Below are 24,124 nucleotides of genomic sequence, written 5' to 3'. Positions count from 1 at the left end.
GCGACCGTAGCGGTCGCGCGATTCCAGGCTGTAGCGCCTAGAACCGCTCGGCCGCTCCAGCAATGGAATACTTTAAGCTAAATTCCAACTTTTTTTTATCTTTATATGAAGCAACTATTGTGCTGTTGTGGTGCGCAAAGGTTCTGGGCACCAAATTTCGAAAACATTTTGCAATACGCAAATTCAAGTTGTTGCCGGAATATAATTTATAAATAGCATTAAATGCACTGAAATGAATTGAATGGGTATGAAATCAGTGAAGATAATAATGACGTGAACTGATATGAGTTGAAACCGTTGAGATATACTTGAATGTAATGAACAGCCGGTCGAAGTGGCCGAGCGTTTGTAGGCGCTTTAGTCTGGAACAGCGCGACCGCTACGGTCGCAGGTTCGAATCCTGCCTCGGGCATGGCTGTGTGTGATATCCTTAGGTTAGTTAGGTTTAAGTAGCCCTAAGTCTAGGGGACAAATGACCTCAGCTGTTAAGTCCCATAGTGCTCAGAGCCATTTGAACCATTTTGGTGAAACTAAACGCAATAATGCCGTGTCGTGCCAAATTGCTCCTTCCCCCTTCGCCCTCCCCAACAAAAAAAGGTTCCCGTGAGGAGATATATTCAGTAAAACACGACTGAATGGCAGCCTAAACATTGCGGATCCATATTTCCACAGACACCCAGAGCGCAAATTTCAGTGTCTTCTGGAACAGTGGCCAGCGAGGCAGCAGCTGTGTCAGGAGAGCACAAACCCATGCATAGAGAGCTCGAGGGACGGCGGCCGTGGCACCCCGCTCGGCGTATCGTTGAACTCCAAACCACAGAACGCAGCTGCCCTCCGCGGCCTTGCTGATCGCGTTACTGTTTCACTTTCCGCCTGCCGTCCAGGTGAAAACCGTCTCTCTTCCTGCCTGATCTCGCCATCACGCGAGACGCTTTCTGTTGAGGTTTAACATGGGCGACGCATTAACATACCTCCACTGCCAGTCGTAAATTAATCAACGAACTACAGTTAATGCATGCAGCAAAAAAATTGGATACTGAAGATTCCGAACAAACCTAATTATGCACTGAAGAGCCAGAGAAACTGGTATAGGCATGCATGTTCAAATACAGATATATGTAAAAAGACAGAATACGGCAGTGCTGTCGGCAACGCCTGTATAAAGCAATAAGCGTGTGGCGCAATTGTTACGTCGGTCACTGCTGCTATAATGACAGGTTATCAAGATTTAAGTGAGTCTGAACGTGGCGTTATAGTCGGAGCACGAGCGATGGGGCACAGCATCTCCGAGGTAGAACTGAAGTGGTGATTTTCCCTACGACCATTTCCTGAATATCAGGAATCCGGTAAAACATCAAGTCTCCAACATTGCTGCGGCTGGAGAAAGATCGTGCAAGAACAGGACCACGCTGCGACTGGAGAAAGATCATGCGAGAACAGGACCAACAGCTACTGAAGAGAATCGTTCAACGTGACAGAAGTGCAATCCTTCCGCAAATTGCTGCAGATTTCAATCCTGGGCCATCAATAAGTGTCGGCGTGCGAACCATTCAACGGGATATCATTGATATGGGCTTTCGGAGCCAGAGGCCCCCTCGTGTACCCTTGATGACTGCACGACACAAAGCTTTACGCTTCGCTTGGGGCCGTCAACACCGACATTGGACTGTTGATGACTGCGAACATGTTACCTGGTCAGACGAGTGTCGTTTAAAATTGTAAAGAGGGGATGGACGTGTACGGGTATGGAGATAACCTCATGAAGCTATGTACCCTGCATGCTCAAATGGGTCAAATGGCTCTGAGCACTATGGGACTCAACATCTGAGGTCATCAGTCCCCTAGAACTTAGAACTACTTAAACCTAAGTAACCTAAGTACATCACATACATCCATGCCTGAGACAGGATTCGAACCTGCGATCGTCGCGGTCGCGCGGTTCGAGTATGAAGCGCTTAGAACCGCTCGGCCACAGCGGGCGGCCCCTGCATGCCATCAGTGGACTGTTCAAGCGGGTGGAGGCTCTATAATGGTATGGGGCGCGTGCTGTTGGAGTAATATGGGCTCGGTGATACGTCTAGTTACGACTCTGACAGGTGACACGTACGTAGGCATTGTGTCTGATCACCTGCATCCCTTGTGCATTCCGACGGACTTGGGCAATTCCAGCAGGGCAGTGCGACGCCTCACACGCCCGGAATTGCTACAGAGTTGCTCCAGGAACACTCTTCCGAGTTTAAACATTTCCTCTGGCAACCAGACTCCCCAGACATGAACATTATTGAGCTTTTCTGGAATGCCGTGCAACATGCTGTTCAGAAGGGATCTCCTCTACATCCATACTCCGCAAGCCACCTGACGGTGTGTGGCGGAGGGTACCCTGAGTACCTCTATCGGTTCTCCCTTCTATTCCAGTCTCGTATTGTACGTGGAAAGAAGGATTGTCGGTAAGCTTCTGTGTGGGCTCTAATCTCTCTGATTTTATCCTCATGGTCTCTTCGCGAGATATACGTAGGAGGGAGCAATATACTGCTTGACTCTTCGGTGAAGGTATGTTCTCGAAACTTTAACAAAAGCCCGGACCGAGCTACTGAGCGTCTCTCCTGCAGAGTCTTCCACTGGAGTTTACCTATCATCTCCGTAACGCTTTCGCGATTACTAAATGATCCTGTAACGAAGCGCGCTGCTCTCCGTTGGATCTTCTCTATCTCTTCTATCAACCCTATCTGGTGCGGATCCCACACTGCTCAGCAGTATTCAAGCATTGGGCGAACAAGTGTACTGTAACCTACTTCCTTTGTTGTCGGATTGCATTTCCTTAGGATTCTTCCAATGAATCTCAGTCTGGCATCTGCTTTACCGACAATCAACTTTATATGATCATTCCATTTTAAATCACTCCTAATGCGTACTCCCAGATAATTTATGGAATTAACTGCTTCCAGTTGCTGACCTGCTATTTTGTAGCTAAATGGTAAGGGACCTATCTTTCTATGTATTTGCATCACATTACACTTGTCTACATTGAGATTCAATTGCCATTCCGTGCACCATGCGTCAATTCGCTGCAGATCCTCCTGCATTTCAGTACAATTTTGCATTGTTGCAGCCTCTCGATACACCACAGCATCATCTGCAAAAAAGCCTCAGTGAACTTCCGATGTCATCCACCGGGTCATTTATGTATATTGTGAATAGCAACGGTCCTATGACATTCCCCAGCGGCACACCTGAAACCACTCTCACTTCGGAAGACTTATCTCCATTGAGAATAACATGCTGCGTTCTGTTATCTAGGAACTCCTCAATCCAATCACACAATTGATTTGATAGTCCGTATGCTCTTACTTTGTTCATTAAACGACTGTGGGGAAGTGTGTCAAACGCCTTGCGGAAGTCAAGAAACACGGTATCTACCTGTGAACCCGTGTCTATGACCCTCTGAGTCTCGTGGACGAATAGCACGAGCTGGGTTTCACACGACCGTCTTTTTCGAAACCCATGCTGATTCCTACAGAGTAAATTTCTAGTCTCCAGAAAAGACATTATAGTCGAACATAATACGTGTTCCAAAATTCTACAACTGATCGACGTTAGAGATATAGGTCTATAGTTCTGCACATCTGTTCGACGTCCCTTCTTGAAAACTGGGATGACCTGTGCCCTTTTCCAATCCTTTGGAACGCTTCGCTCTTCTAGAGACCTACGGTACACCGCTACAAGAAGGGGGGCAAGTTCCTTCGCGTACTCTGTGTAAAATCGAACTGTTATCCCATCAGGTCCAGCGGCCTTTCCTCTTTTGAGCGATTTTAATTGTTTCTCTATCCCTCTGTCGTCTATTTCGATATCTACTATTTTGTCAACTGTGCGACACTTTAGAGAAGGAAGCACAGTGCAGTCTTCCTCTGTGAAACAGCTTTGGAAGAAGACATTTAGTATTTCGGCCTTTAGTCTATCATACTCTGTTTCAGTACCATTTTGGTCACAGAGTGTCTGGACATTTTGTTTTGATCCACCTACCGCTTTGACATAAGACCAAAATTTCTTAGGATTTTCTGCGAAGTCAGTACATAGAACTTTACTTTCGAATTCATTGAACGCCTCTCGCATAGCCCTCCTCACACCACATTTCGCTTCGCGTAATTTTTGTTTGTGTGCAAGGCTTTGGCTATGTTTATGTTTGCTGTGAAGTTCCCTTTGCTTCCGCAGCAGTTTTCTAACTCTGTTGTTGTACCACGGTGGCTCTTTTCCATCTCTTACGATCTTGCTTGGCACATACTCATCTAACGCATATTGTACGATGGTTTTGAACTTTGTCCACTGATCCTTAACACTATATGTACTTGAGACAAAACTTTTGTGTTGAGCCATCAAGTACTCTGAAATGTGCTTTTTGTCACTTTTGCTAAACAGAAAAATCTTCCTACCTTTTTTAATATTTCTATTTACGGCAGAAATCATCGATGCAGTAACCGCTTTATGATCGCTGATTCCCTGTTCTGCATTAACTGATTCAAATAGTTCGGGTCTGTTTGTCACCAGAAGGTCTAATATGTTATCGCCACGAGTCGGTTCTCTGTTTAACTGCTCAAGGTAGTTTTCAGATAAAGCACTCCTCCCCTCGTACTCTTACGGATTTATGGACAGCCCTGCAGGATTCATGGTGTCAGTTTGCTTCAGCACTTCTTCAGACATTAGCCGAGTCCACGCGCCACGCCGTGTTGCGGCACTTCTGCGAGCTCGCGGGCCCTACACGGCATTAGGCGCTGGTAGCAGTTTCTTTCGCTCCTCCGTGTAGTTATTCCACTCTCCATCATTTTTGCCTGTTATAGACATTGATACTGGCAAGATATCTGCTCCAGGGATTCCAAGATTTTCGACCTGTTTTGATTTCAGTAATGTAAATTTGACATAAAGTCATGAGCGAGCAGGCGACCGTTTTTTGTAATAATTCAGGCTGACTGGGTCGCAACGGTAAAAGTCAGACATCGGGCAAGGAATGGTTTTATTGCTCATATGACGTGTTGCGGAATTTAACTGTCATCAGATATCCTGGAGCGATTACTGCCCGTACATAGATAAGGCTTTTCAAGTTGTATGTGAAACAAACATTCGCAGATAAGTCTCCGGATGGGTAGGGTCTTAACACCCGTACGAACAGACAGTCAGATAAGGAAAGACAAAAATTTTTTTTCGTTTGATATAATTACAGATTTACAGTTTTCAGATTTTTTTCCTTTGATTATATTATGATACCTTAGTCTGCCAAATTTCATGATTACAGTCCAACAGAAAGTATCCTATAGGTCATGATGATTGAGTTTGCGGTATCAAAATATGTGACATAAATGGCCGTACCTTTTGACTCTGTTGACTTAGAAGCTTCAGTGTTTTACACTGTCAGGGGGTTACAGACGGCAGTGTACGGAAAACGGTTTTTAACAGTCGTACATACAGACAGACTGATAACAAAGTAGTCCTATAAGGGTTCCGTTTTTCCGATTGGGGCAAGGAACTAAAAAAATTGCTTTTCATGTAATTAATAATCAACAATTAAATTTTTAGAACGATCGTAAGCAGAATGTGTCACGAAGCTGAAAAGGAAGACAAACGATGCGATTACGTGGTTCACGGAGTAAACTATCCAAATGACATGAGGGAGTCGTCAACTCGAGCACAACCGACAAAAAGAGTAGTCCCCACTTATGGCCTTGATAATGGTCGGAATGCGTCGAGGAAGTGTCCGCAACTTTCTTCAGGTACGATGTATCCAGCTGAAGGTACTCGCTGGTAATGAGATCGCGTAGACATATAAAATTGCAAGGGCGATGATTACTACGTTTCAAATAATCGCTGACGTTAGCTATACGATTAAGACAGGGTGTTACAGGGGGCTAGATGAAGTGCAATAGGATGGCTGAGTTTATGTTCCACAGGGCTTGCACCGTATTGGAAGTCAGCACGCGAGAAATTTCTGAGTGTCGAGAGTCGCTGCGGTCTGATATTAATTTTTATTTCTTTCACTACAGATCAGCTTCGGCTAACGTTGTCATTATGGAGTGGCCTTCGGGCAATGTAGGTGATATTATTTTTACTACATATATTTGTTATGGTAGAACATTGAACATGAATTGCTGCTTACGTATATATTGTCTAGATGGACTGACATACGTACAACGTCGCTGGCAACTGTATTTTGACTGTCGTTATATATTTGTTGAAATAAGTTAATAGTTAATTTGTTATAACAGTAATTTGATTATTTTGAAGGTACGACGTCATACGTTTACAAAGAATTAGCACTAAATTACAGATCATATGTTTATTACTTGTTATGCGTGTATCTACGATTGCTGTAAGTATATAATAGTCTGCGTTTATAGCGATCGGAGGTGCTTTTAATTTGTAGGTGTTTGTTGGGTGTGGGTTTTCATTTGACATGCATTCTTCTGTTACATTCTATTTTCGATGATTTTTCCTAAATTATGGCATTGACATAAATATAATATTGACGCTCTGACGTATGTTTCCAGAGTATGTGTATGAGCAACGATGTTAAGATGATGCAAACTAAATTATAACCTTAACATCGTTGTCATTCACATATTCTGGAAACATACACGGATGACGTAAAACATTATGACCATCTGCTTAATAACTTATCTCCCCTTAAAGACGGGCGCGGAAAGGGAACGAAACACATTACTGATTCTACGTGTCAGGGATCCGACAGTTTGTTGGTAAGTTTAAGGAGGTATGTGGCATTAGATGTCTACTCACAGGTCATGTGATCTGCATAAATAATGGGCCGCTGATCTGTACGCGGTGATGGCACCCCATAGCGACCCACATGTTCCATAGGATTTCCATGAGGTGAATTTCATCGCCGACACATCAACGTGAGTTCACTATAATGCTCTTCAAAACAACTGTAGCACGGTTCTGGCTCCAGGACACTGACAACTATATCGCTGAAAGATGACATCGCCGTCGGGGAAGACAAGCAGGATGGGATGCAGGTGGTTCGTAGCTGTTACCGCGTCTTCGATTACTACCAGAGGCTCCATGAAAGAGTAGGAGAATGTCTCCCATAGCGTCATACTGCTCCCACTAGCCTACGTCAGCGGTGCACTGCACTTTTCGAGCCGCCGTTCGCCACGATGAAGACATTTGTGGAGACGATCATCGACCTAGTGTAGCAAAAAATGTGATTCACCGAAGGACCGACACGTTTCCAGTGGTCGACGGTCGAATCCCGATGGTGCCGTGCCCACTGAAATCGTAATGGGTCGACATGTGAACACACTGGGGTGGTCTGCTGCGGAGTTCCATGTTCAACAGTGTACGATGGACGGTGTGGTCCGAAACACTTGTGCGTGCACCAGCATTGTGCTCTTTCGGCAGAGATGCCACGGATCAACATCTGTCCTGCGTTACAGAGCAGACAAGCCTCCGGAACTCACGTTCTGTGAAGAGTCGTGGACTTCCAACCATTTGGCCCCTAGTGGCAGTTTCAATGTCCTTCTACCTCTTTCCGTAGACGCTCTCGACAGTAGCACGTGGACATTTGACCAGGTTCGCCGTTTTCGAGATACTTGTTCACGAGCTTTGCATAATAATAATCTGTCCATTGTCAAAGACGCTTATCTCAATTTATTTCCCCATTTGCAACCCTTGTTCTTTGCTAGAGTGATCTCCTGTCCGTTTATGCTCCACTTACATACTACCGCGTTACGTGCCCTCATCCAACGGCGCGGTGGGCAGTGGTTAATCATTTTTGGTTCATCAGTGTATGTCAGACCACTAATACTATATGTACGATAATGTCATAATTTACGAGAAATTATCAAGGGTAGAAGTGAACAAAAACACAAAGGTCAAATAAAAGCTACGAATCAATAAATTCCTGTAAATTAATAGCACCTAAGATCGCTATAAACATAGACTACTACAAACACACAGCAACTATTGAGATGGACACAACCAAATAATGTATACATCATCCGCACAACAGTGTTTATGCTTTGTAGAAGTATGCCATCGTACCTCTAAAACTGTCGAATTATTGTCATAACAAATTAACGATTAACTTAATTCAGCATACATATACCAGCAGGCAAAATACAGTTTCCAGTGTGTTATACGTATGTCGGTCCATCTAGATAATATATACGTACGCAGCAATCCGTGCTCAATGTTTTATCACAATATAAATATGTGCAATGAAAATATATCACCCACATGCTACCGCAGGTCACTCGACAATGGGAATGTTAGCCGAAACGGATCTGTATTGAAAATGAAAGAAGTAAAAATTTATATCATACAGTAGCGAGTCTGGTCACTCCTTATAAATACACTGAAGCGCCAAAGAAACTGGTATATGCATGCGTTATCAAATTCAGAGACATGTAAACAGGCAGAATACAGCGCTGCAAAACAAAAGTGTCTGCCGCAGTTGCTAGATCGGTTACTGCTGCTACAGTGGCAGGTTATCAAGATTTAATTGAGTTCAAACGTGATGTTATAGTCGGCGCACGAGCGATGCGACAAAGCATCTCCGAGGTAGCGATTAAGTGGGGATTTACCCGTTCGACCATTTCACAAGTGTACTGTGACTATCAGGAATTCGGTAAAACATCACATCTCCGACATCGCTGCGGCCGGAAAAATCTCGTGCAAGAACGGGACCAACGACTACTGAAGAGAATCGTCCAGCGTGACAGAAGTGCAACCCTTCCGCAAATTGCTGCATATTTCAATGCTGGGCCATCGAGTGTCAGCGTGCGGGCCATTCAATTAAACATCATCGATATGGGCTTTCGGAGCCTATGGCCCACTCGTGTACCCTCGATGACTGCACGACACGAAGTTTAACGCCTCGCCTGAGCCCGTCAACACCGACACTGGACTGTTAATGACTGGAAACATGTTGCTTGGTCGGACGAGTATCGTTCCAAATTGTATCTAGCGGGTGGTTTGTACGGGTATGGAGACAACCTCATGAATCCATAGACCCTACATGTCAGCAGGGGACTGTTCAAACTGGTGAAGGCTCTGTAACGGTGTGAGGCGCATGCAGTTGGAGTGGTGTGGGACTCCTGATAAGTTTACATACGACTCTGACAGGTGACACGTACGTAAACATCCTGTTTGGTCATGGGCATCTATTCGTATCCATTGTGCAGTCCGACGGACTTGGGCAATACCATCAGGACAGTGCGCCACCCCACACGTCCGTGGCTCCAGGAACACTATTCTAAGTGTAAACACTTCCGCTGGCCACCAGACTCCCCAGAAGTGAACATTATTGAACATATGTGGGATGTCTTGCAACGCGATGTTCAGAAGAGATGTCCACCCCCTCGAACTCTTAGTAATTTATGAACAGTCCTACAGGATTCATGGTGTCATTTCCCTCCAGCACTACTTCAGACATTTCTCGAGTCCATGCCACTTCTGCGTGCTCGCAGAGGCCCTACACGATATTAGGCAGGTGTAGCACTTGCCGTATGCGTCAGTGTTTGTCAAACCAGGAAAGTATTCGTGCACCTTTATGAGCACGACTGTTGCCTCTGGAAGATGCTCACAAGACATGACAAAACGAAGCCGCAGGTGTTTACTCGTTTCAGTATAAAAATCAGGATATAAAATTTGTTTTAAATCGGAATCTGTCCTTTGTTAAGCCTGTGTAACACCGTACCAGGGTACCACTTAAACTAATGTATACTATGTTGTCACACAAACCGTAGAATCCTATTTTCATTGTTGAGATGGTACGTACCGAAAGAAAGATTTAGATGAAACGGCAACACTTGATCACAAAGAATGCCGATATAAACATTCTGGTTAATATTCACAGTACCCTGAGTGAGTGCGCCCAAGTCATGGTACGAAAACAGTTCCAAAGCATTCCAGAACCCACTCAGTCCTGAATTTCATCATCCGCACTTGCGGGTTTAAAGTCCCATTGGGCCATCGAGCAACTTGACGTTTCGTAGCAAATGTAAAGTGGAGAAATAGCGACTCGTCGGACACATTACAGGCCCCCAGAGACTACTGTGCAATAAGCGTGTCGCACGGCGCTGGGAGCAATGGCCTTTCGCAAGGCACCCGACTTCAGATGTCCAGTGCATCCCGTTCCCTACGCAGTACTCGCCCTTCCAGTTGGGATGGACGTGTATTCGCTGACACAGCTACTTCTGTCAGATGTCAGGTTTGAATTTTATTGTTACGGACGAGACGGGACACACATGTCAGTTCTTTCTCGGTTAGGATGTTTTTATACCACTGTGTTACATGGACGCCTGTGTTACACCGTTCCTATAGGACCCTTTGGGCAGACCGCATTGATACACTAAGCATTTCGGGGAACTCCATTCGGGTGTGGTCGATGGGTACGACCAAACACGACAGATGTTTGCTACCATTCTGTCTCCACATTACTCATCTTACTGCACTGATTCCATCTCGTCAGTGATCAGGTAAGTTTCTCAGTATGAGCTGAACTGTTCCTCCTTGGGCGCGATATTGCAAATCCGCATCACGTGTCTCTGTGACCAGCTCCGTTCAGTCGTATGCAGGAAGTGTCGCAAACCCGACGTTCTTACGCAAGTAGCTAATAACTACCTCTGTGAGCCATCAACTCGGTACTTCATGTGTTAACAATAGTGGCATTGTCTTTTTGCCGTGCCGTTTACGAAGATTCCGTGAGGGGGAAAACCATACTAGGTACGTTACTGCTTTCTGGTGACAGGCGTTAAACGTTAAGTCATATATATGGTAAACTGTTGGTGGAATTCTAGTGAAAGGAAGAGGTTCAGAAATTTTGCAGTGTCTTTCCAGGAAGTGATAACTGTTATTACGTCTCGCTGAACAACATTCAATATGTAAAATACAGGGTGCATGGTTAGTCGACACCTATTTCCCATACACGTCCTGACCAAAAAGTATGAAAGATAAACTTCAGATTCTTATGAACAATTAATACCGATACAAATTAAACACAGGACTTATAAACCTGTTCCATGATCCACTGCTTCTCTAAAGTAATCGCGGGAGATTACGATAAGAACGTCCCTCATTTTGTTCTCAATAGTACAAAATACTTTTTCGAAAGTTTTTAAATCAGTGTTGTCCAACTCCATAAAAAGGAAAGAAAAATGCTAAGGCTGTTCTTTGTGGCCGTTATGACTGACCACGACGACCTATCCGTCATTCTGGAAAATGTGAGTTAATAAAGTTCAGTTTAAGCAGCGACGTGTCGAAATGTATACTGCTTGCATAAATTTGGTACTGCATTATCCCATCGAACAGTGAGAGGCAACACTAGGATCTGACTTACATTCACGTAATTGTCATTCATTGTACACATCAGAAGAACGCGCGTTCGATATTCACCGGTGTCAGATCACAGTCGACTGACGATGGACGAGGCAGTTTCGCAAAACGGACGTTTGCATCACCATTAGACGAATTCATATTGTACACGGGCCATCTGTAACTGTTGTTATCCATTAGATCATGTAGGAGATCCAGCTGCATCAAACGTATTTATGTTATGGCCGTTTTCAGCCCCTAGGGTAATGTCAAGTGGTTGCTCTTGCTGACCCTGAATATATATAGACAAAGAACAAGTATATTTAAACATACATAAACACTGATTATAAACAGTACCAAACATGTTACAGGCATTTAGCTTATTCTGGTTTACATATAGCTGTATATCCCATTACGTCTTCTGGTATGCATATATATCATTACAAGGTTGTGCATCAGTGGACATTAATTAGTTTTTCATATGTTGACATTAGTTTTTCATATGTTGACATTAGTTTTTCATATGTTGACATTAGTTTTTCATATGTTGACATTAGTTTTTCATATGTTGACATTAGTTTTTCATATGTTGACATTAGTTTTACGTATGTTAACAAAGAATATTTGTACCTAAATAAAACCTGTAGTTAATTTACTGCCGGCCGTGGTGGTCTCGCGGTTCTAGGCGCTCAGTCCGGAGCCGCGTGAGTGCTACGGTCGCAGGTTCGAATCCTGCCTCGGGCATGGATGTGTGCGATGTCCTTAGGTTAGTTAGGTTTAAGTAATTCTAAGTTCTAGGGGACTGATGGCCTCAAAAGTTAAGTCCCATAGTGCTGAGAGCCATTTGAACCATTTTTTGAGTTAATTTACTTTTACGAATACAGTATCTATATATTTCTTAAAATAATTTGAATTACTTCATTTGCGCTCGAAGTTTAACTGTGTACAACAAATTCATCTCTTTTTGAAGAAAAAAGCGTATACAAGAAGAGAAGCAATAGAAAATTAGGTTGGATCAGCTGTACATGTGGCGGTCTCAGGAAAGAGTCATGTCTCGTTGAAGTTCTGTTTTGCTCTTGTGTATTCATTGCCAGTCTTTCATTCAGACTTACAGGTGGCAGTAACTTGAACTTTTGTGTGTGTGTGTGTGTGTGTGTGTGTGTGTGTGTGTGTGTGTGTGTGTGTGTGTGTGTATGTAGAATAGTCAGTGCTTGATGCAAGACTCCTCTTCTGTGTATATGGATTGTGTCATCTGATTTACAATGATTCTTTAGTCTAAAGGATGCCACGTATTAGCAATATTTCTTTGTGTCTGTCCGATACACTTCAAAACTGTCAACTGATTATGGAGCAAAAACTCCGAAATGTCAATGCCTCGGAATTGAGAAATCAAAACTTCGAGACTGGTTATTTTTTCATTTCCTTATCCGGACTTGATTTGAGTTTTTGATTTGATATTTGATTTGATTTTATCAGGGAAGCAAACACAGCATTGATCAAGCCCGCTGCTGCCCACAGCGAAACAGAGTTTATTGTGCGGTATCGTTCCCTGTGTCTCTGGTAAAGCCAACCAATGCCCTTGACCAGTGCAAGAAGATCCTTTACCAGTGCTTTGGTAGACACAATTTCTTCAGATGTGTTTAATCCGAATATTCCGAATATACTGTGTCTTTTAATCTCCAATGTAGCGCATTCGAATATCAAATGTTATGCCCCCCCCCCCCCCCACACACACCTCGTATCGGACTTCCCTTTGACCGGCCTAGTGCAGCAACTCGATCTGACTTGGACCCAACAAGTCGTTGGAAGTCTCCTGCAGAAATAATGAGTCATGTTGCCTCTATAACCGTCCATAATGGTAAACGTGTTGCCGGTGCAGGAGTTGTGCACGAACTGACCTCTCAATTAAGTCCCATAAATGTTCGATTGAAATCATGTCGGGCAATCTGGGTGACCAAATCTATCGTTCGAATAACCCAGAATGCGCTTCAAACCAATTTCGAAGAATTGTGGACCAGTGACATGGCGCATTCCATTGTTCTTTGGAAACATTAAGTCCATGATAGGCTGTAGATTCTTTTAAAGTTGTTGAACATAACCAGTACCCAGTCCATTACATGTAAACACAGCCAACACATTGATGGAGCAACGGGTATCTTGCACATTGCCTTGTTGACCACTTGGCTCTGTGGTTTCGTGGGGTTTGCGCCCCATTCTAACCTTACCACCAGCTCTTACTAACCGAAATCGGGACTCATTTGACCAGGCCACTGTTTTCCAGTCGTCTCGAGTCCAACCGGTACTGTTACGAGCCCAGGAGAGGAGCTGCAGACGATGCCGTAGTGTTACTAAAGGAATTCGGTTGCTGCCATAGCCCATTAACGCCACATTTCGCCGCGCACTGTTCTAACGAATACGTTCATCGTCGGTTATTTCAAGTAGTGTTGCTTGCCTGATAGCACTGACAACTATACGCAAACGCCGCTGCTCTCGGTCGTAAAGTGAAGGCCATCGGCCACTGCGTTGTCCGTGGTGAAAGGTAATGGCTGACGTTCGGTATTCTCTTGACGTTGTGGGTCTCGGAATATTGAATTACCAAACGACTTCCGAAATGGAATGTCCCACGTATCTAGTTCCAACTATCATTTCCCGTTCAACTTCTGCTAATTCCCGGCCGGCCGCGGCGGCTAAGCGGTTCCAGGCGCTCCAGTCCGGAACCGCGTTGCTGCTACGGTCGCAGGTTCGAATCCTGCCTCGGGCATGGATGTGGGTGATGTCCTTAGGTTTAAGTAGTTCTAAGTCTAGGGGACTGAGGACCTCAGATGTTGAGTCCCATAGTGCTCAGAGCCATTTGAACCATTTGTTAATTCCCTTCGTGCGGCCACAATCATGTCAGAAGGCGTTTCACATGAATCACCTGAGTGTAGATGACAGCTCTGCCCATGCACTGCCTTTTATAACTTGTGTACGCGATATTACCACCGTCTGTATAAGTGTATATCGTCGTCCCATGATTTTTGTCGCCTCAGTGTATACACGAGGGGTCGGTATAAAGCTTTCGTCATCACTTCCAACGAATTATGTGTGTAATTAATCTTTTTTTTCGTTTGCAGGTAAACGTCTGCAGTCGCTGCACACATTAAGAAAATATGGCGTAGAAAAGAAGTTAGCTGCACAACTCATCGGAAGATAAGTATTCACTAGTTCTTACTTTATTGCAGTTTAAGTGTGTGCTCGATTTTTTTTTTTCGATTTGCTGTAAAAGTAGCATCAGGTGTGATAAATTTGGATGCTGCCGCAACATAGTGAGTATAGGACAAATTTGTCAAGGCTGTGGGTAGGTCTCACTGGGACTATCGTATCGCAGATGACAGTTAAGTATAAGATAAGTCTTGCCTGTGGACTTACAGGTTATGCTGTCACGACAAGAGAATCGTGGAGCAGGGAAGGGAGATCTGTGCTCTTCAGGCAGAATTAGAAGTGGCATATTTTGGATTAAATTGGCTGAAGAAGGAACGAAATAATGGGTAGTGGGAAAAGGTAACAAGTAATAGACAAAAGGAGAAAACCTCAGGTATCACATTTCAAATTACGGTTAGCAATGAGTATGACTTTTTATCGGAAATAGGAGAAGAGGCTCAGTCAGTTTTGAGCAGCAGTAGATGCAGCAGACTCGTGGGAACAGCTTTGGGGCAAGGACGGTAGAAAAGTCAAGGGGAAAAAAAGCGTCCTACTGCTAGGAGGCAGACACGGGAGGGTATAGGCCAAATGCCACGGGAAACTGCCAGGTCACAAGCATTGTGAAACTTAGTACCAAGGTTAACCAGGTGACAGAGAACATAGGAGCTTTGTGCAGAGATTTTGATGAAGATCAGGTACTCACGGTAGGAGCAGGAAATACTCTGGCTAGCAACGTATAGTATTAAAGTTGACCTGAAGGGGATAGGAGCAACAACAGCACACACTCGTGTGGGGTTTGCGGAAGTTTTGCAGCACGAAAACCAGCTCTTCGTTAACAGAGCTGGCAGCCGTCTAAACAAAGGGCTGGCTAACTGACTGAATAAAATCTTCTCGGTTTTCAAGCACTTCAATTCCAACATAATTCTCAGTCAGTAGTTTTACACCTGACGACGATGGCTGAGCTAGCTATCGAAAGCTCGAGAATTTTATTGGAACTGACGCGGCTGGAAAACCTAGAAGATTTTATTCAGCTGAAACGAATTATCATATCTGTGGTGCACCTGTTGCAGCAACTGGGAGACGGGATACCTAAATTTTGGCCTGGACATGAGTAGGAGGGGAAAGGGCACATTAGCTCAGAATCTTTGGGACAGTATAAGGGTGGTCACAAGCACACAAGGCAAAGTCCCATTGATTATTACAGTTAGATGTCACATTTTGTAGTTTACAGTCAGGTTATGGATAGTCTTGAAGGAATTTAGGACAGGATCATAATATATGTAACAGTTTCCACACAAGTAAAATTATCTCAATTCTGTTGGTCCATCACGGCCAGGGGACATCAGCTGGTACGTACTGTTCAATTTTAATAAACTTTACCAACAGCGTACACCTTAAGATATTTTATTTTATTCTGAAAGCAACCAGTTTCGGCAATTCATTTTGCCATCTTCAGTCCCCATATGCTTTTTTGAAATCAACGAACTTATCGTCTAGCGCCATAAAACTGGATATCGTGAATTCCAATCGTTGTACAGATGATTCATCCGTACAGCGATTGAAATTCATGATATGGCAAGTAAAATTAGTTTGTTTCATCACAACATTAGAGGACTGAGAAACAAGGAACGTGAACTTCTTGTATGTCCAAAAGATGTGGAAAATTTTGAAGTGAGAGGTGATCTGCGGCTTTCTGAACACCATGTAACCACATGGATAGAGAAGTTGAATACCACGGATTATAGACTAGCATCATTTACGTATAGAGTTAACACAGAAAGAGGAGGAACTGCAACATGTTCAAAAATTGGGTCCAAAGCCAGAAATATTGAAACGAGCCGTTTTTGTCTTGAACAGAACCTAGAAGCATGTGCTTGTGAGTTGCCACTGCAGAATACTTCTCTTTGTAAGTGTCACAGCCCACAGACCCTCTCTACATAATTTTTAACTATTTATGAGAAATCTAGAAGCATATTGAGCTACGTATCAGATGAGAAGAAACAGTTACTAGTTTGCGGAGACTGATATGTAGATTTCTTAAGACACTGACACGGAAAATGAACTAGAATCATTATTTGTGTATGTTTCAGTCTAATTTCTGTAGCGAATTTTCCAACTCGCGTGCAGCCAGATAGCGGGTTCCTGATTGATAACATTTCTATCGTTAGTGTTCAGGCGGAAACAACTAATGTGTGCCATGTTGTTAGTGGACTATCTGGTCATGATGTACGATAACTATAAATAAACGATGTAACATCTTAAAGTTCTGAGATAGGTTCGTACAAAACAATGAGGCTTATTAATGAGAACAGTGTATATTTTTTAAAGTATAAGTTAAGAGTTAGTATGGGATAGGGTATGTATGGAAAGAGATGCTAATGTTAAATTAAGTATATTCTACAGTAAATTCGTGTCAGAATTTGAAAGGAGCTTTCCTAGAAAGTTATCCAGAATGTCCGTTAAGTGTATCTAAAGTTACTGTCAAGTAAATTTGAGTTTGTACTACTACTGTTATAAGTTGTTTCAAAATAAAATCACTGGAGCAGTATGTGCTTCTATCTACGTATATAAAGAAGAATGTCCGTTTGCTAGTTTGTAATTCATACAAATCTAGTTTAATTCTGACCTTGATGAAATTTGGCCCACTTTACCTTCAAGACGAGAGGAAGATCACTGTCTACACAAGATCTCGTAATGTGGTTTGAAACCTATATGTATGTAAATGAGAAAAAATTTTTATCAACCGATCCCTTCTACTACTCAGGTTGTGGCAAAAATTTATTTTCTCTACCTCCTCATTAGTTACATGATCTACCCATCTAATCTTCAGCATGCTTTTGTAGCACCACATTTCAAAAGCTTCTATTCTGTTCTTACATAAACTGCTTATGGTCCATGTTTGACTTCCAAACATAGTTACACTCCATACAAAAACTTTCAGGAAAGACTTCCGAACACTTAAATCTATATTCTATGTTAACAAAGTTCTCTTTTCGAAAACGCTTCCCTTGTCATTGCCAGTCTACATTTTATATCCCCTCTACTTCGGCCATCATTCGTTATTTTTGCTGCCTAAATAGCAAAATTCATCTTCTACCTTAAGTGTCTCGTTTTCTAATCAGATACTGTCACCATCACCTTTAGCCGGCCGCGGTGGTCTCCCGGTTCTAGGCGCGCAGTCCGGAACCGTGCGACTGCTACGGTCGCAGGTTCGAATCCTGCCTCGGGCATGGATGTGTGTGATGTCCTTAGGTTAGTTAGGTTTAAGTAGTTCTAAGTTCTAGGGGACTGATGACCACAGCAGTTTAGTCTCATAGTGCTCAGAGCCATTTGAACCATTTGAGCCATATCTACCTTTCAAAACACCATCGATTCCGTTCAACTGTTCTTCCAAGTCCTTTGCTGTCTCTGACAGAATCACCGTCATCGGCAAACCTCAAACTTTTTATGTCTCCTCTTTGAACTTTAATTCCTTTTCCAGATTTTTCTTTGGTTTCATTTACTGCTTGCTCATTGTACAGGTCGAATAATATCGGGGATAGCCTGCAACCCTGTCTCGCTACTTACTCAATCATTGCTTCCTTTTCATGCCCCTCGATTCTTATTATTGCCTTCTGGTTTCTGTACAAGTTGTAAATAACGTTTCGCTCCGTGTATTTTACCCCTTCTGCTCTGAGAATTTCAAAGAGAGTATTCTAATCAACATTGTCAAAAGCTTTCTCTAAGTCAAAAAATGGTAGAAACGTAAGTTTTCCGTTCGGTAACCTATCTTCTAACATAAGTCGTAGAGTCAGTATTGCCTCGCGTATCCTACATTTGTCCGGCATCCTACTCATGTTCCCTGAGGTCGTCGTCTTATACCAGTTTTTATAGCCTTCTATAAACAATTCATGTTGACATTTTGCAACCATGGGTTATGAAACTGTCAGCAACGGGTTTCTTTCGAATTGGAATGGTTATATTATTCTTGCCGTCTAAGAGTATTTCGCCTGTCTCATACATCTTGCACACCAGGTGGAAGAGTTTCGCCATGGCTGCCTCTCGCAAGACTGTCAGTAGATCTGACGGAATGTCGTCTGCTCCTGGGGCGTTGTTTCCACTTAGGTCTTTCAGTGCTCTGTCAAATTCTTCTCGCAGCATCATGCCCCCCTCTCTATCTTCATCGTCTTCCATTTCTATACTGTTGCCTGCAAGTCCATTTCCACTGTATATACCTTCTATATACTGCTTCCGCCTTTCAGCATTCCCTTCATTGCTTAGGACTGGGTTTCCACCTGAGCTCCTGATATTCATAGCACTGCTTCCTTTTCCCCAAAGGCCTCTTAAACTTTCCTGTAGGAGATATTTATCTTTCCCCTAATGAAATAGGATTCTAATTCGTTACACATGTCTCTAGCCATTTCCGCTTAGCCTTTTACACTTCCTGTGTGTCTCATTTTTTGGACGTTTGTATTTGCTTTCGCCTGCTTCATTTCCTGCATTTTTGTTTTTTCTCCTTTCATCAGTTAATTTCGATATCTCCTGAGTCGCTCAAAGATTTCTACTAGGCCTTGTCTTTTTACCTATTTGATCCTTCACTATTTCGTCTCTCAAAGCTATCTACTCATCTCTCACGGTACTCTTTTCTCCTGTTCTAGTCAGTGTTTCCCTAATACTCCCTTTGAAATTCTCAACAACCCCTGGTTCTTTCAACTGCTCCAGATGCCATCTCCTTAATTTCCTATCTTTCTGCAGTTTTAATCTACAGTTAATAAGCAATAAATTGTGGTCATAGTTCACATCGGCCACTGGAAAGTCTTACAATTTAAAACCCGGGATCTAAATCTCTGTCTGACCATAATATATATTCAATCTGAAACCTTTCAGAGTCTCCATGTCTCTTCCACGCATACAATCATCTTTTATTATTCCTAAACCGTGTTTCTGCGACGAATAAATTATGTTCTGTGCAGAATATTACAACTTTTCCTTCTCTTCCTTTTCCTACTATCGAATTCCAATTTCTTTCACCTGATCATACATTTATTCAATCTCTTCATCATCTGCGAGGCTGTTTGGCATAGAAACTTGTACTTCTGCGATGGGTGTGGGCTTTGTGCCTGTCTTGGCTACGATAATGCATTTGCTATCCTGCTTTAATATTTTTTTATTTCTTATTAAACGTACTTCTGCATTACCCCTATTTGATCTTGTATTTATAACCCTGTATTCACCTGATGAGAAGCCTTGTTCCTGCTGCCACCGAACTTAACTAATTCCCATTATATATAAATTCAACCTATCTATTACCTGTTTTAAATTTTCTAACCTACCAATCCTTTTAAGGAATCAAACACTCGACGCTGCGATCGTAGAATGCCACTTATGTTTCTCCTAACTACAACATCCTCCTTAGTAATCCCCGCCAAGAGACTCGAATGGGGCACTATTTTACCTCCGGAATATTTCACCGAAGAGGCGGCCATCATCATTTAACCATACAGTATGCTGTATGCCCTCGGGAATAATTACGGCTCTCTTTCCCCTTGCTTTCAACCGTTCGCAGTACCAGCACAGCGAGGCCGGTTTGGTTGATGTTACAAGGTCAGATCAGTCAATCATACAGACCATTGCCCTGCAACTACTGGAAAGGCTATTGCCCTCTTGAGGAACCACACGTTTATCTGATGTCACACTGATACGCGCAGTTGTAGGTACACCTACGGTACGGGTATCTGTATCCTGAGGCACGCAAGTACCCCTTCCAATGGCGAGGTCCTGGTACATTTGGCAGAAGGATAAATGTTGTCAGCAAACAGCTCGGAAAGTACGAGACCGATTCACTTCAAAGTTCTTGCCTGGTTTACTTCAAATTGCTACATTGTGATGAAACTATGACGAAAATTTATGAAATATCAAATGTCTACAAACAAAATATGTCGTGGCAAACTGACTGTAATTCACTGCGAGAGTAAATTACAGCAGCAATACGAGTGTTGGAGACTGTAACTTGAAACGTCAGTAGATCGCGGGACGCGCGAAAACTCGAGAATTTGACATAAACATGATTACAAACTCTTATTTATTGAATAGTTGCTGTTGTCTGACATGCATATATTAAACATCTCGCATAACGACGGGCACTGCAGCTAGTGTGATGTAAATTTATTAAAGCTTAAGCCCATTTTTGCTTGTTATTGAAGACTATAATCTTTTTTGGCGTTATGAGTTCATTGAAGTTTCGAGATGTGGGAATGTTTCCAGGAAAATTGCGAAATTGGTTTAAGATATATCTCACGAAATGATGGGTGGCTGAAAACACGTATTTCCCAGAGATTCCAAAGTGAAATCACAAAATTTAAAACAAGTGATTGTCTACTTTTTGCCAATTTCTTCTTGTGTTCGTTATTTGCCACGACAACAAAGGCAAGTTTTGCGAAAAATTTAAAATTACTTTATGTTGTTGGGACTCGATGCGTTAACGTAATCGAGCGTAGTCCTTTACAGAGGCGTGTCTGTAGGAAGGCAAAGGTCGGGAGTTCGAGTCTCGGCCCAGCACACAGTTTTAATCTTCCTGGAATTCTCAATGGGGAATTTGCTGTGGGACATCGAGGAATATGCCCGCTTCAGCCCCTATAGTTTCATGCAGTGAGCTGCCATAAATTTCTTTCGCTAGAAAACCAGAGCGTCGCAGATATTCGTAGGCGCTTGCAGAATGTATACGGAGACTTGGTAGTGAACAAAAGCGCGGCGATTCGTTGAGCGAGGCGACTGTCATCATTGCAGCAAGGTCGGCCGCACACAGCTGTGACTCCTGCAATGTTGGAACGTGCGGACACTCTCATTCAAGGAAAAGGACGGATCACAATCTAACACCTAGCTGTTCAGCTGGACGTCTCTGCTGGTAGTCGCGACACACTCGTCGACCAGTAAAGTGGTAGTACGCGGGCATATAGGCCCTTCCAGCAAGGTGGCGTAAGGCCGTCGCATTCAATAGAGATTATGTTAAAAAATAGGACTTTGTAGCCAACAGAGTGAGGAATAATATGGTGTATTGGATCCTGGTATCGGAAAAAGAGAAAGCGCTTTTTGCAGGCAGGGCACTGGCCATTGACAGTCAGAAGTATTGCTTTACTTCTTCAACGCCCCTCGTGCATGGTGTCCAAATTAGTGCTTCGGACACGACACGTTTCCATATTCACCGGATCAGCTATACCAGAAATGGCAGTTCCAGAACTGTGCACCCTATCGGATAGACTTCTGCGGGCGCCGGGGTTCCGCCCTGCCAGGCAATCGTAGCGTGCGTGCCGGACGAGCGCGCAGCCGCCGCCCTGTTAGAGGCCAGGGCCGACGCCGCGTGGGCGTGGGCGGCTGAGCGGGCGCTGTCCTTGCTCGCGCTCGCGCTCGCGCTCGCCCACCCGTCGCGCCGTGCGTGGGGCCCTTGCCCGGTCGCCCGCTGATTCACGCCTCGCGGCCACCGCCTAGTACGCGGCGGGAGTCCGCCCCGCCCAGCTCCTGCCAGGGATATCCGCACGCGCTGTCGTCCCCTCACCATTCTGGGACCTTAGCGGTGGTTAACCCGCCTCCGTAGCGAAGCCGGCAGACTACGGTACTGCAGTGGCGCTCCGCTCTGAGGTTGTTGTTGCTGTTGTTGCGGTCTTCAGTCCTGAGACTAGTTTGATGCAGCTCTCCATGCTACTCTATCCTGTGCCAGCTTCTTCATCTCCCAGTACCTACTGCAGCCTACATCCTTCTGAATCTACTTGGTGTATTCATCTCTTGGTCTCTCTCCATGCTGCCCTCCAATACTAAATTGGTGGTCCCTCGATGTCTCAGAACATGTCCTACCAACCGATCTCTTCTTCTGGTCAAGTTGTGCCTCAAGCTCCTCTTTTCCCCAATTCTATTCAATACCTCCTCATTAGTTATGTGATCTACCCATCTAATCTTCAGCATTCTTCTGTGGCACCACATTTCGAACGCTTCTATTCTCTTCTTGTCCAAACTATTTATCGTCCACGTTTCCCTTCCATACATGGCTACACTCCACACAAATACTTTCAGAAACGACTTCCTGACACCCTGATACTTAAATCTATACTCGATGTTAACAAATTTCTCTTCTTCAGAAACACTTTCCTTGCCACTGCCAGTCTACATTTTATATCTTCTCTACTTCGACCACCATCAGTTATTTTGCCCCCCAAATAGCAAAACTCCTTTACTACTCTAAGTGTCTCATTTCCCAATCTAATCCCCTCAGCATCACCCGACTTAATTCGACTACATTCCATTATCCTCGTTTTGCTTTTGTTGATGTTCATCTTATATCCTCCTTTCAAGACACTGTCCATTCCGTTCAACTGCTCTTCCAAGTCCTTTGATGTCTCTGACAGAATTACAATGTCATCGGCGAACCTCAAACTTTTTATTTCTTCTCCATGGATTTTAATACCTCGTTCGAAGAATACCCGTTTCCAATCTTGGTGATGGAAGAAATTTTAAGCTCCGGTTATTCTCCACCTACATATGTATTCCGCAAGCCACTGTAAAAAAAAGAAAAAAAAGAAAAAAATTAATGAACAACAAAAATTCACACAGTCCAAGTTGTAGGTTGCCTGTCTAACGGCTTACAGGGACAACAAAAATTTGATTTTGAGTATTTCATATAATAAACGATCGAATTTAAAAATTTATCATAATCAACTCATTCAGAGTCGATTATGTTAAAGATTTCACACAATAACTCAGGTATTAAAGTTGCATGTATGCAGTGAGGCAGCGTAATACAAAGCGCACAAGTTATTCACACTATATTCATCCACTGCTTCAGAATGAGAGCACTCTTGACACTTTTGATTTTGACTTTATCATTAGTCAGTGGAAGAACAGTCCGAAACTAATCAGTGTATTGTATCTGTAAACATAAAGATTTTACATGTTTTTTTTCTTTTTGAATCGTCAGTTTTTTTGTCTGGTTTGACGCGGCTCGCTACGAATTTCTCTCTTGTGCCAACTTCTTTATCTCAGAGTAGCATTTGCAACCTACGTCCCCAATAATCTGCTGGATGTACACCAATCTCTCTCTTCCTTTACAGTTTTGCCCTCTGCAGCTCCCACTAGTACCATGTATGTCATTTCCTGATGTCTTAACAGATGTCCTGTCATCCTGTCCCTTCTCAATGTTTTCCACATACTCCTTTTCTCTCCGATTCTGCGGAGATGCACCTCAATCCTTACCTTATCAGTCTACCTAATTTTCAACATTCGCTGTTCAAAAATAGCTCTGAGCACTATGGGACTTAACATCTGTGGTCATCAGTCCACTAGAACTTAGAACTACTTAAACCTAACTAACCTAAGGACATCACACAACACCCAGTCATCACGAGGTACAGAAAATCCCTGACCCCGCCGGCAATCGAACCCGGAAACCCGGGCGTGGGAAGCGAGAACACATTCGTCTGTATCACATCTCAAACCTCTCTACCCTTTTATGATCCGGTTTTCCCACAGTCCATCTATTACTGCCATGAAATTCTGTGCTCCAAACGTACATTCTCAGAAATTTCTTCCTCAAATTAAGGCCTACGTTTGAGTAGACTTCTCTTGGCCAGGAATGCTCTTTTTGCCAGTGCTAGTCTGC

The sequence above is a fragment of the Schistocerca gregaria genome, chromosome 2 (genome assembly GCF_023897955.1).
Source record: "Schistocerca gregaria isolate iqSchGreg1 chromosome 2, iqSchGreg1.2, whole genome shotgun sequence".
NCBI lineage: Eukaryota > Metazoa > Arthropoda > Insecta > Orthoptera > Acrididae > Schistocerca > Schistocerca gregaria.
This window is presented reverse-complemented; position numbering follows the sequence as displayed.